Source organism: Malus sylvestris, chromosome 14 (genome assembly GCF_916048215.2).
Source record: "Malus sylvestris chromosome 14, drMalSylv7.2, whole genome shotgun sequence".
Taxonomy (NCBI): Eukaryota; Viridiplantae; Streptophyta; class Magnoliopsida; order Rosales; family Rosaceae; genus Malus; species Malus sylvestris.
Genome location: NC_062273.1, coordinates 1,086,487 through 1,097,911, shown reverse-complemented (window position 1 = coordinate 1,097,911; position 11,425 = coordinate 1,086,487). Strand labels below are relative to the sequence as shown.

At 42.2% G+C, this 11,425-nt stretch overlaps 1 long non-coding RNA gene across 3 annotated transcripts; it reads right to left on the bottom strand.

Annotated features, from left to right (window-relative positions):
* Positions 1-3,444: 3,444 nt before the first annotated feature.
* On the bottom strand, positions 3,445-4,545 carry LOC126600124 (uncharacterized). 3 transcript variants are annotated; one of them, XR_007615358.1, is made up of 4 exons: positions 4,301-4,545; positions 4,120-4,217; positions 3,939-4,036; positions 3,445-3,763 (listed from the first exon to the last, which is right to left on the bottom strand). It is a non-coding gene; the product is annotated as an uncharacterized LOC126600124 (long non-coding RNA). The 3 variants fall into 3 exon arrangements; XR_007615359.1 differs by lacking the exon at positions 3,939-4,036 and having other exon boundaries at positions 4,301-4,541; XR_007615360.1 differs by lacking the exon at positions 4,120-4,217 and having other exon boundaries at positions 4,301-4,541.
* Positions 4,546-11,425: the final 6,880 nt, after the last annotated feature.

Genomic DNA, 11,425 nt, shown 5'->3' with positions numbered 1-11,425 from the left:
TTAAGCTTCATGATTAGCCAACGAGGCATTGAAGCTAACCCTGAAAAGATCAAAGCAATCCTCGACATGAAAGAGCCAATAACTTCAAAAGACATCCAAAGCCTTACTGGCAAGGTGGCAGCCTTAACCAGATTCATCTCTAAGGCCACAGACAGATGTGCTCCTTTCTTCAAAGCACTCAAGGGAAATAAGAAGTACATTACATGGACGGAGGAATGTGCCAAGGCATTCAGGAACCTCAAAGAGTACATGAGTAAAGCCCCTCTGCTCTCCAAACCAGAAGTTGGTGACACTCTCATCATCTATCTATCGGTTTCGGCTTCAGCAGTCAGTTCTGTTCTTATTCGAATGGACAGTGGTGTCGAACGGCCCGTCTACTACGCTAGCAAGGCCCTACAAGATGCGGAGACACGATACTCCAACATTGAGAAATTAGCTCTAGCATTGGTCATGTCTGCTCGGAAACTTCGCCCTTATTTCCAAGCACACGCCATCATCGTGCTTACCAATCACCCTCTTCGACAGATACTCCAGAGTCCTGACACGTCTGGGCGAATGATCAAATGGGCGATAGCATTGGGTGAGTTTGACATCTCCTACCAACCAAAACCAGCCGAAAAAGGTCAAGCAGTAGAAGATTTCATCGCCGACTTCACATATCCTGTTGACATTGCTTCTACACCTGAAGCAGTAGCTTCATTACCATCGGAAGCTCAGAAAGTAGAATCAACGACCTCAGCATGGAGTCTGTATGTTGATGGCTCATCCAACCAACAGGGTTGTGGAGCGGGACTAGTCTTGACTACGCCCGACAAAGTAGCAATGGAGTATGCTCTTCGTTTCAAATTCAAGGCATCAAACAATGAGGCCGAGTATGAAGCCCTTCTAGCAGGATTACGTTTGGCCAAACACCTCGGGGTTAAACAAATTGATATTTTCAGTGACTCCCAATTAGTGGTCAACCAGGTTACCAACAACTTTGATGCTAAGGACAGCTCCATGGCAGCATATCTTGCGCAAACACAACTTTTGCTCAAGCACTTCCACTACCAGATCACCCAAGTTCCTCGAGCGGCAAACAGTCATGCAGACGCCCTGGCTCGCCTCGCCTCAGCTGTGGAAGACAAGATTGGAAGAAAAATTCATGTCGAACTGTTGGCAACACCAAGCACCATGGCCGCAGAAGTATGCAACTTACAACAGGGGGATAGTTGGATCACCCCGATCTATAATTTCCTTACTCATGGCACCCTCCCAAATGATAAAGTCCAGGCTAAGCAAATTCGATACAAGTCTACCCGCTACCTGATCATCAATGATCAACTCTATAAGCGAGGTTTTAGCCTGCCATACTTAAGGTGTCTTACGCCTGCCGAGGCGGAAATCGTCCTTCGGGAAATACATGAGGGAGTCTGTGGAGATCATGCTGGATCTCGGTCCCTAGCACACAAGACTTTTCGCCAAGGATATTACTGGCCAACACTCCACCAGGATGCCATCAAAGTATCCCGCTCATGTGACAAATGTCAACGATATGCAACTATTCCTCATTCCCCTCCAGAGCCTCTTACTCCTATGATCAGCCCTTGGCCCTTCGCCCAGTGGGGACTTGATTTGATCGGCCCAATGCCGGCAGGGAAGGGCAAAGTCTGTTACGCAGTCGTTGCAGTGGACTACTTCACAAAGTGGGCCGAAGTAGAACCCTTGGCAACCATTACTGAGGCAAAGATAGAAGACTTCGTGTGGAAGAACATCCTTTGTAGATTCGGCATTCCCAATGCGATAGTCACTGACAATGGGCGACAGTTTGACAACAAGAAGTTCAGGTTGTTCTGCTCTAAGTTCAACATCAACTTATGCTTTGCCTCTCCAGCTCATCCCCAGTCTAATGGACAAGTTGAGGCCATCAACAAAATAATCAAGCGCACTTTGAAAACCAGCTTGGACAAAGCTAAAGGCTGTTGGCCAGAATTTGTACCCCAAGTTCTTTGGTCATATCGCACTTCATATCGGACTTCAACAGGAGAAACTCCATTCTCACTTGCCTTTGGCACAGAGGCGGTTGTCCCTGTTGAGCTCGAGCAAGCAACATTCCAAGTCCAGAACTACATTCAAAGTGAAAATGACAAACAACTCACCCTCAACTTGGATTTAGTCGAGGAACACAGAAACCAAGCTCACTTGAGGAATGTCGCCTACAAGCAGCGCATCTCCAACTATTATGACTCTAGGGTCAAGCCTCGTTCTTTCAAAATAGGAGACTGGGTCTTAAAGAAAAGATTACTCTGCGACAGAGTCCCGAGTGAAGGCACACTTAGTCCAAACTGGGATGGACCGTATGAAGTCATTGGCATCAGTCGCCCTGGCTCTTACACACTTAGAAGCTCCGATGGCAAGACCCTTGGCCATCCATGGAACGCTGATCACTTGAAGTACTACTACAAATAGACTCACGATGTACAAGTGTTGAGCTATAGCCGTTCGGCATCCTATGTAATGAAGGCCATTTGGCAATGAATTCAATAAAGAGGTATTTTAGCCAACTCAGTTCTCACTCTTTTACATTCATAGCAAGCGATGCCGGAACCCTTCTCAATCAGAAAGCAATCCGTCTTCCACAGTCACTACAAAACAAGCAAATGAAGACCGTGTCAAGCGCCAAAAAAAAAAAAAAAAAAAAAAAAAAAAAAAAACAGCTTCATCCAAAAAGCTTCACCCGAAAAGCTTCACCTCCAAAGCTTCACCCACAAAGCTTCACCTAAAAAGCTTCACCCAAAAAGCTTCACCCGAAAAGCTTCACCTCCAAAGCTTCACCCACAAAGCTTCACCTAAAAAGCTTCACCCACAAAGCTTCACCCAAAAAAAAAAAACTTCACCCGAAAAGCTTCACTTAAAAAAGCTTCACCTACAAAGCTTCACCTAAAAAGCTTCACCCAAAAAGCTTCACCCGAAAAGCTTCACCTCCAAAGCTTCACCCACAAAGCTTCACCTAAAAAGCTTCACCCACAAAGCTTCACCCAAAAAAAAACTTCACCCGAAAAGCTTCACTTAAAAAAGCTTCACCTACAAAGCTTCACCTAAAAAATCTTCACCTAGAAAGTTCCCTCTACATACTTTCATCTACAAAGCTTCACCATCAAAGCTTCACCCAGAAAGCTTCATCTACAAAGCTTCACCATCAAAGCTTCACCTCGAAAGCTTCATCTACAAAGCTTCAACACCAAAGCTTCACCTACAAAGCTTCAACACAAAACCTTGCTCCAAATAAACAAATTTTGTTCACAAAACCCAAGATGCCCTTGAACTTGTACAAAAACACTTGGGTAAACATAAACATTTTTTGTTTTACACCCACAAGGGCCCAAAATTTTCCTTCTTATTTATTCACTTATATATGTTCCCAAACATATTATAATAGATCCAACAACAAGCCAGAGTCCCAAGTTTCATAATGGACAAAAGTACAAGCAATTCATCAATAATGAAGGTGCTACAAAAATTGGAATCTGCCCCAAAATAGAAATCCAACCCAAGAGACTTTTTCTCTCTCTCCCTCTTCCGCCTCCTTTCATCTATCAAATTTCTGCAACCTCTGCTCTTCTCCAATGGAGCTGAATTTTGGACACCCTATAGTTCTTGAGCATATGAACAACTTTCAAGAAGGAACCATTTCTGTTTGAGCGACGGAAATTAAAGTGTTGAAGCTCCAAACATGACAGTCGGATTCTTGCAGATTTCGAAGCTGCTGTGATGTTTCGAAGATCTGGAAATATTTAACCATTAGTTCATTCTGAATTTTTGATATGTTATGAAAGAGACGATGAGGAACAACTTCAATGAAGAAAGCATGCCGATCTGAACAATAGAAAATGGAGTTTCGAAGCTCACAACAAATCTGACGGGTTGACAGAAAAATAATAACCAGTCATTCATCATACCTGGATTTCTGGAGTTATACTGCTCCGAGGAATCTCAAATTTGGATATGTTGTAGTTCACGAGCTGAGGAACAACTTCAATGAAGAAAGCATACCGATCTGAACAAGAGAAAATGGAGTTTCGAAGCTCACAACAAATCTGACGGGTTGACAGAAAAATAATAACCAGTCATTCATCATACCTGGATTTCTGGAGTTATACTGCTCCGAGGAATCTCAAATTTGGATATGTTGTAGTTCACGAGCTGAGGAACAACTTCAATGAAGAAAGCATACCGATCTGAACAAGAGAAAATGGAGTTTCGAAGCTCACAACAAATCTGACGGGTTGACAGAAAAATAATAAACAGTCACTCATCATACCTGGATTTCTGGAGTTATACTGCTCCGAGGGACCTCAAATTTGGATATGTTGTAGTTCACAAGTTAAGGAACAACTTCGATGAAGAAAGTATGTTGATCTGAACAAGAGAAAATGGAGTTTCGAAGCTCACAACAAGTCTGACGGATTAACAGAATATTGATGAACAGTTACTCATCATACTTGAATTTCTGAAGTTGTACTACTCCGATGGATCTCAAATTTGGATATGTTGTAGTTCACAAGATAAGGAAAAACTTTCATGAAGACGACTTTGCAATCTGAACTATAGAGAAAGGTGTTATCTTGCATCCACTCAGGCTGATTAGTGGAAACGAAAAGCAATTCCACCAAAGAAAAGATGAAAAAGAGAGAAAAACTACTAATTGCACTTGATCTTGTCTAGTCAATAGCATGCAGCATCAAACACACAAAAGTTGGAAATATTTTTAGATAAAGCATATACGAATGTGTGACATCGAAACAAGGATTCGTTACTTTGACAAATTAGTAACACGCGAGACACCTCATTCGGCAACTCTCTTCGCCTGAAGACTTGGGGGACTCCCACCATATGCTACTGCACCTTGATACTCGGCAGTCTCACAACCACTCAGTGACTTGGATTTTTCAAGTCTCCAACCGAGAAGTTTTCCTCACTCGGGAAATTAAGGGAACACTACCTCAAACTACATGCTTCACTCACAAAGCTTCAACAATACAGGTTTCAACAAAAGCAAAAATTCAAAGAACTTTATGAAGAAGGCTTTGGTGTATTTAACACAATATGTTGAAATGAAGCAAAGCTTATTTATTAATATTTTCGATAAGCCACAAATATGTACATATACATGAGTCAAAATAAACAAACAAAAGGGAGCCTTCACAAAGGTTGCTTAGGGGAAGTCTCAGCAGTCGGTAGAGCCCCAGAAAGAGAAAGCACCGGAGGGTGGTTATCCGGAGCCTCAGTACTTGACAAAACCCCAGAAGGAGGAGGCATTGGAGGTTCATCATTTGAAGCTTCATTACCAGGTACAGCCCCAGAGGACGAAGGCAATAAATGCCTTTGGAACAAACCCACAAACCGCTGATGATCAAGTAAAACCTTACCATCAGATTCCTTCATCTGGTCAAGCTTCCTCTTCATGTTTGTAGCATAGTCATGGGCGAGCCGGTGCAACTGCTTATTCTCATGCTTGAGCCCTCTAATCTCCTGTTTGAGACTCATCACTTCAGCAGCCAATGATTCAACTTGGCGGGTTCTAGCAAATAGGCGTTGGGCCATATTAGACACATAACCTGCACACTGAACACTAAGAGCCAGAGAGTCCTTAACAGCCAACTCATCAGACCGTTTGGAAAGTAGTCTGTTATCTTTGGGAGTGAGAAGGTTCCTGGCCACCACTGCAGCGGTCATATCATTCTTCATCACAGAATCCCCAACGGTAAGGGGACCAGTAGGGGATATGAAGGATGGGCGCCATATGTTGTCTGGAGAAGGCGTGGCTGTCTCTTCTCCAAGGTTCAAGTCAAAACGACGGTCGGAGGGTCCAGACATTTTCAAATGTGTTGAAGAAGGAAGAGGTCAGACAAATCAAGATCTTAGAAGTGCAAGAAATGAGCTTCTACTGGTAGAGATTCAAGTGTGCTGTGGAACTTAATGTCAGCCTCTATAAAAATCTGCACTCGACGGAGCTTCAGAAATCGAAGAGGCGTTTGCTTTCTCAAAAGCTGGGCTGCTCAGAGACCACGAGGGCCGATCTCAGAAATCGAAGAGGCGTTTGCTTTCTCAAAAGCTGGGCTGCTCAGAGACCACGAGGGCCGATCTCAGAAATCGAAGAAGCACCTGCTTTTTCAGCCTCGTCAGCACCTGTCACATGCACAATCAGCTTTGCGGAAATTACGGGCACTCTGTCGAAGATTTCTGGTGAAGTAGAAAGCACGTGAATCTTACTGTTCAATCACCGCTCTCCATATGCACCATCAACTCCTCGGGTACCACATATAACTTTGTCAAAGATCTCTGACAAAGTTTAGGCACGAGAATTTCGAAGTTCCAGCTACCCTACTATTACCCATAAGGGTAAAGGAACAGCACCACTGCTTGACAACTGGAAAGTCCCTATGTGTGTCGACCTCCGTGTTTTGCGGCAAGACAGGTTGGCAAGAACGTCCAACCTTTACTCACATTCGAGAAAAGACTCCCAACATAATTACTTTCTCAAAAACCGGAGTAGCACCGCTTTCCGAATCTCGAGAGTCAGATCCTCGACGGGATTGCTTGTTCGAAAACCGAAGAGGCACAACTCTCAGAACTTCGAGAGCCAGATTTCCTTAGATAAAGCTTGTCTGTAATCTTCACACGTAATATCAGCTTTCCAAATACCACATACCACTTTTTCAAAGTGCTCTGACAAAATTAAAACACGTGAAGCTGGCAGCTCCCACTACATTGCTGTGACCAAGAAGGGTAAAGGAATAGCATTACTACTTGTTATTGGGAAATCCCTATATACATTGACCTCCCTCCTCAACGGACAGGCAAACCTGCAAAAATGCTCAACCCTTTCTCGCATTCGAAAAGGCACCCTCAACATAACCTCTCGAAATACTCAGCTTTATTTCCCCCCGATAATACCTCAGCAAATAAGCCACACCAAGAACAAGAGTATCTCATATCATCAGGATCGAAAGCAAGAGTATCCCATATCATGCTTTCTCCCTGTCTTTGTCTTTGTCCTTGTCCACACCTGCAGGACAAGGAGAAAGAGAGCAGTCAGTCGGAACCTGAAATCAAACCTCCAATTTGGAACTGACTGCCTGGAGCCTTTGCCTGGTTGCTTACTTAGCATTGCTCTCGAGTACTCATCCTCAACTGCTGTCAAGGTCACGAATTCCACCGGCAAATACCTCATGACAGTTGATCAGATATTGGCTCTTTACACTGAAGCTGCCAAGCGTGGATGAGTCACTATGAAGGAATGTTCTGAAGGACCATTTAAATGCAAAGGTTGCACACCACTTCTGCCATGCAAAAGATTGAAGCAGAAGGTTCAACGGTGAGCTGAAACAGATCACTACAGCACGACACCTTTCCATACCACATTCATTATTCCGTCAACAGCAAAAGTATCCCATATCATCAAGGTCGAACGTACTCTAGATTTGATGGACTTGTTTTGACCCTCAAATTTTTGAGTCGGCCTTATACTCTGAAGGGCACCAGAAAACCCTCCAGCACAGTTCAAGAATAAGCCTGTGGAAAGTTACTTCTTCAAAAGCAAAAGTATCTCATATCATCTCTTATCCATTTGCTTCTCCTTATCCTGGCAGTTGAATGAGAGACAAGGAGAAGGAGAACAATCAACCGGAAGCCGAAGTCAAACCTCTGATCCTGGGTTGCTTACTTGGAAGTTTGACTGCTTACCTTGTCTGTCACCTCTTTCGGCAGATCTCCTAGCTCGGCGACTTGGGGGACTCCTACTATAGGGTTTGTATCACACTTGACTAAGCCCGAAACTACAACTAAGCTTCATCCAAAATTGATACATTACCTTGTGCGTCAACATCAGCTAAATACACTATTCCCGGATGGAGGAAAGGTACTTCCAGAGAAGGGCAGATGAAGATCAGACCACACTTCGGTACTTAGAAGTTTCGTGATTACTCAAGGGATTGGATCTTGCAAGTCCCCAACCGAGGAGTTTCCCTCACTCGGGAACTTAGGGGAGCACTGTTTGTACCATACTTGACCAATCCCGAAACTACCGAGCATCGGCCAACGCTATACTGTCAAGGACCCAGAAGAGTTCCCCTCCGACCAGGAGGCCAATCACTACTCGACACGTGTCAAGATTAGAAGCCAATCAGAGCGCAGCACGTGTCGACATCAAGAACCAATCATAACATGACACATGTCAATGTGACAAAGCTACAAGTTTTTCTATAAATAGGGGTCATTCCCCCACAATATGGCCTAATGCCATTTTGTGTTAAATCATTCACAAGAACTCACTAAATTAAGAGCTTAATCCTTTGTACTTGTGTAAGCCCTTCACTACTAATAAGAACTCCTCTACTCCGTGGACGTAGCCAATCTGGGTGAACCACGTACATCCTGTGTTTGCTTCTCTGTCTCTATTTATTTACGTACTTATCCTCACTAGTGACCGAAGCAACCAAGCGAAGGTCACAAAACCTGATACTTTCTGTTGTACCAAAGTCTTCGCTGATTTTGTGCATCAACAAAACTAAACCTAATCTCTAACAAAACCTAATTCTAACGGGCTAAGCCCAAAATACCAAACATTAAAATAAACTAAATAATAATATTTTCCAACACCCCCCCGTCAAACTCATGACGGTTCACGACATGGGTTTGCCAAAGTAGATGTGGATGCAAAACTCCAAATTCCAATGCTAGTGCCAATGCCAATGCCGATGCCGATGCCAATACCCATATGAAATTTCACCGGTGCAAGTGCAAGATTTCAATGCCAGTGCAAGATTTCCATGCCAGTGCAAGATTCCAATGCCAGTGGAAATTCCAACTTCCGAACAAACAAACAAAGAATAAACAATCCAATTTTTTTTCCTTTTCTGTGCGAACAAACAACAGCAGCAGCAAGATCCTTTCTATTTTCTTTTTTTTTTTTACCGTGCAAACCAACAACATCAGCCTTTTTATTCTTCGCGGGTGTAGGGTGGTGGAGACGGATCCAGGTGCAGAAACGGTGCGGGTGATCCTGCAAGAGAGAAAGGTTGCAGCAGGTGGGTTGGGTTTGTGGCTTGATGACAGAGTGGAGCGGATGCAAACAGCAGCTTCGGTGCAGGTTTGGGATGCCTCCCAAGTCCCAAGCAAACATGTTCAACTTTTTTTCTTTGTTTTCAAACAACAAAAACCTAATTAAAACAAAACTGATAGTGAACAAACAAACAAATCGATATCAACCCCAAAACAGATTAATTCCCTAAGGATTTAACCTGCTCTGATACCAAGTTGAATATCAGAGTGCGCAACGAATAAGACTACAAAATAATAAGAATTTTATTGAACAAACTGAGAATGCCAAGACGGCTACAAAAACCCTAGAGACTACATTGTGAATGAATTATTTCTAATGAATAACAAAGCAACCTATTTATAATAAACTAAACCTAATCTCTAACAAAACCTAATTCTAACGGGCTAAGCCCAAAATACCAAATATTAAAATAAACTAAATAATAATATTTTCCAACAAGCATTTGATAAATTCTCTCGATAACACTTATCATATTACTTCGAGATATGTTGATAGCCATTGACATGTGCGCAATATGATTTGGCTGACGACAACAAGCCCACCAAATGTTCAAAGAAACGGCTTAGCGAATAAACTGTTTTTTTTTATTTTTTTTCACACGTCGCGCTTTGTTTCTATTGAAAAACTTGACCTTTTAACTCTGAAATCCCAACGTTCAAATCATGGATCCACCCGTGCCAGTATAAATCTTCTTTCCCCACCTCCTACGTACGTTCCAAGCAATGCAAATGCGAGAAAAACTAAAAAGCTTTCACAGGACGTAGGAAAGAAAAGGTATTGAGTCTCATGTCATGTATGTGCATGCCTTTACAGACACCAACAACCAATCACAAAACGCCATCTTCTTGTTGTGGTCCATCCCTCGACACTTTCACAAGAATTGATATGGAAGTGCATCCCATCCGGATCCAGTTTGTGGAGATCTTAGAGATCTCCATATTTTAGTCATTTATCGTATATCATGTGCTCAGAAATCATTTGATTATTTTCATTTAAAATTAAACACAAATAGTGTCTGACGAAAACTGGCTGTAAGATGTACGATGAACTATTAGGATGTGGGGATCCCTAGGATCCCCACAAAGTGGATCCGGAGAGGATCCTCTTCCAATTGATAAAACCAATAGTGATTAAAAAAATTAGTAATCGGACAAAGAGCCCTTTTTAATCGTTCTGAGTGGAAAAGAAGTAGCCTATTTTGTAGTTGGTGGCTACTCTCGGACTCTTGGTTCTTTTTAACCGTCTTGTGCTGGTTTAAAGAATAAGGCTACCATTGTATTCCAAAGATCAAACCTTATATGTACGTGATTATGTATTGGAATGTGAAAGCAACTCCCTCCCCGTGTAGATATGGTTTTAGTGTTTTTAGGCTATGTCCGAGCGATGGATAGGCCAAGTTAGTAAAAAATGTACGCGAATACTAGAGGGGATTATATATGCACATTCACAAGCATTACAAAAGCTTGTATGAGGAAATCATCAATGACTCCTTTTAAGTAGTCATTTGCTAATTCCTTTCACGTGCTTTTGCAATCCTTTTGAAGTACATCCATAATCCCCTCTTATCTAATTTCGTGATCTATTTTTATCACATTACTCTCAAATCACCTAAGAGGACTTGGTCCAGCGATTAGGTATTTGGTTTGCTCCCAAGTGGTATGGGGATCGACTCTCTCCTACTGTACCCACCTAGCAAATGCTAAAGTTTCTTGCTTCCCAAATATTGCGGGGTCATACGAGAGACCTAGTGATTAGTAAGGTGAAAGACTTGGATACACTAGTTAAAAAAAAATCTCTCAAATCTCTTGATATTTAAAAGTTCACACCCAAACATAAACATAAACTAAGCTTAAGTTTCCCCTTTGCTATGCTAATCAATTTTGTTTATTTCCTTAAAAATACATATGAGGTGATCCATTATTTATGGACTCCAATAAAGGAAATTGTGACAAGTCTTTATTACCACTTCCAATAAAGGAAATTGTGACAAGCCTTTATCTCCCAACTTACCCTAAATTAATGTTGTCTTACAAACCTTAGATTACATAAGGCCTTTAGTCTTTCAATAATTTCACATACCAAGTTTGGGATTAGGGGTAAGAGGTTGTTTAGCTGCTTTTTAGAGGTGGATTTTTTTATACAACGATATTTTACACTAATAGAGTAAGGATGATGGAGAGGAGAGGGGAGGTGGACTTCAGCTAAAACACACGATGGGTCAGTTATAGTTCAGTATCAAACTCAATGCAAATGTCATCGTACATTTGAGTTGAACCTGGAAAGATCAATTATGTAGAACTCTATCTTGGAGGACCAGAACTC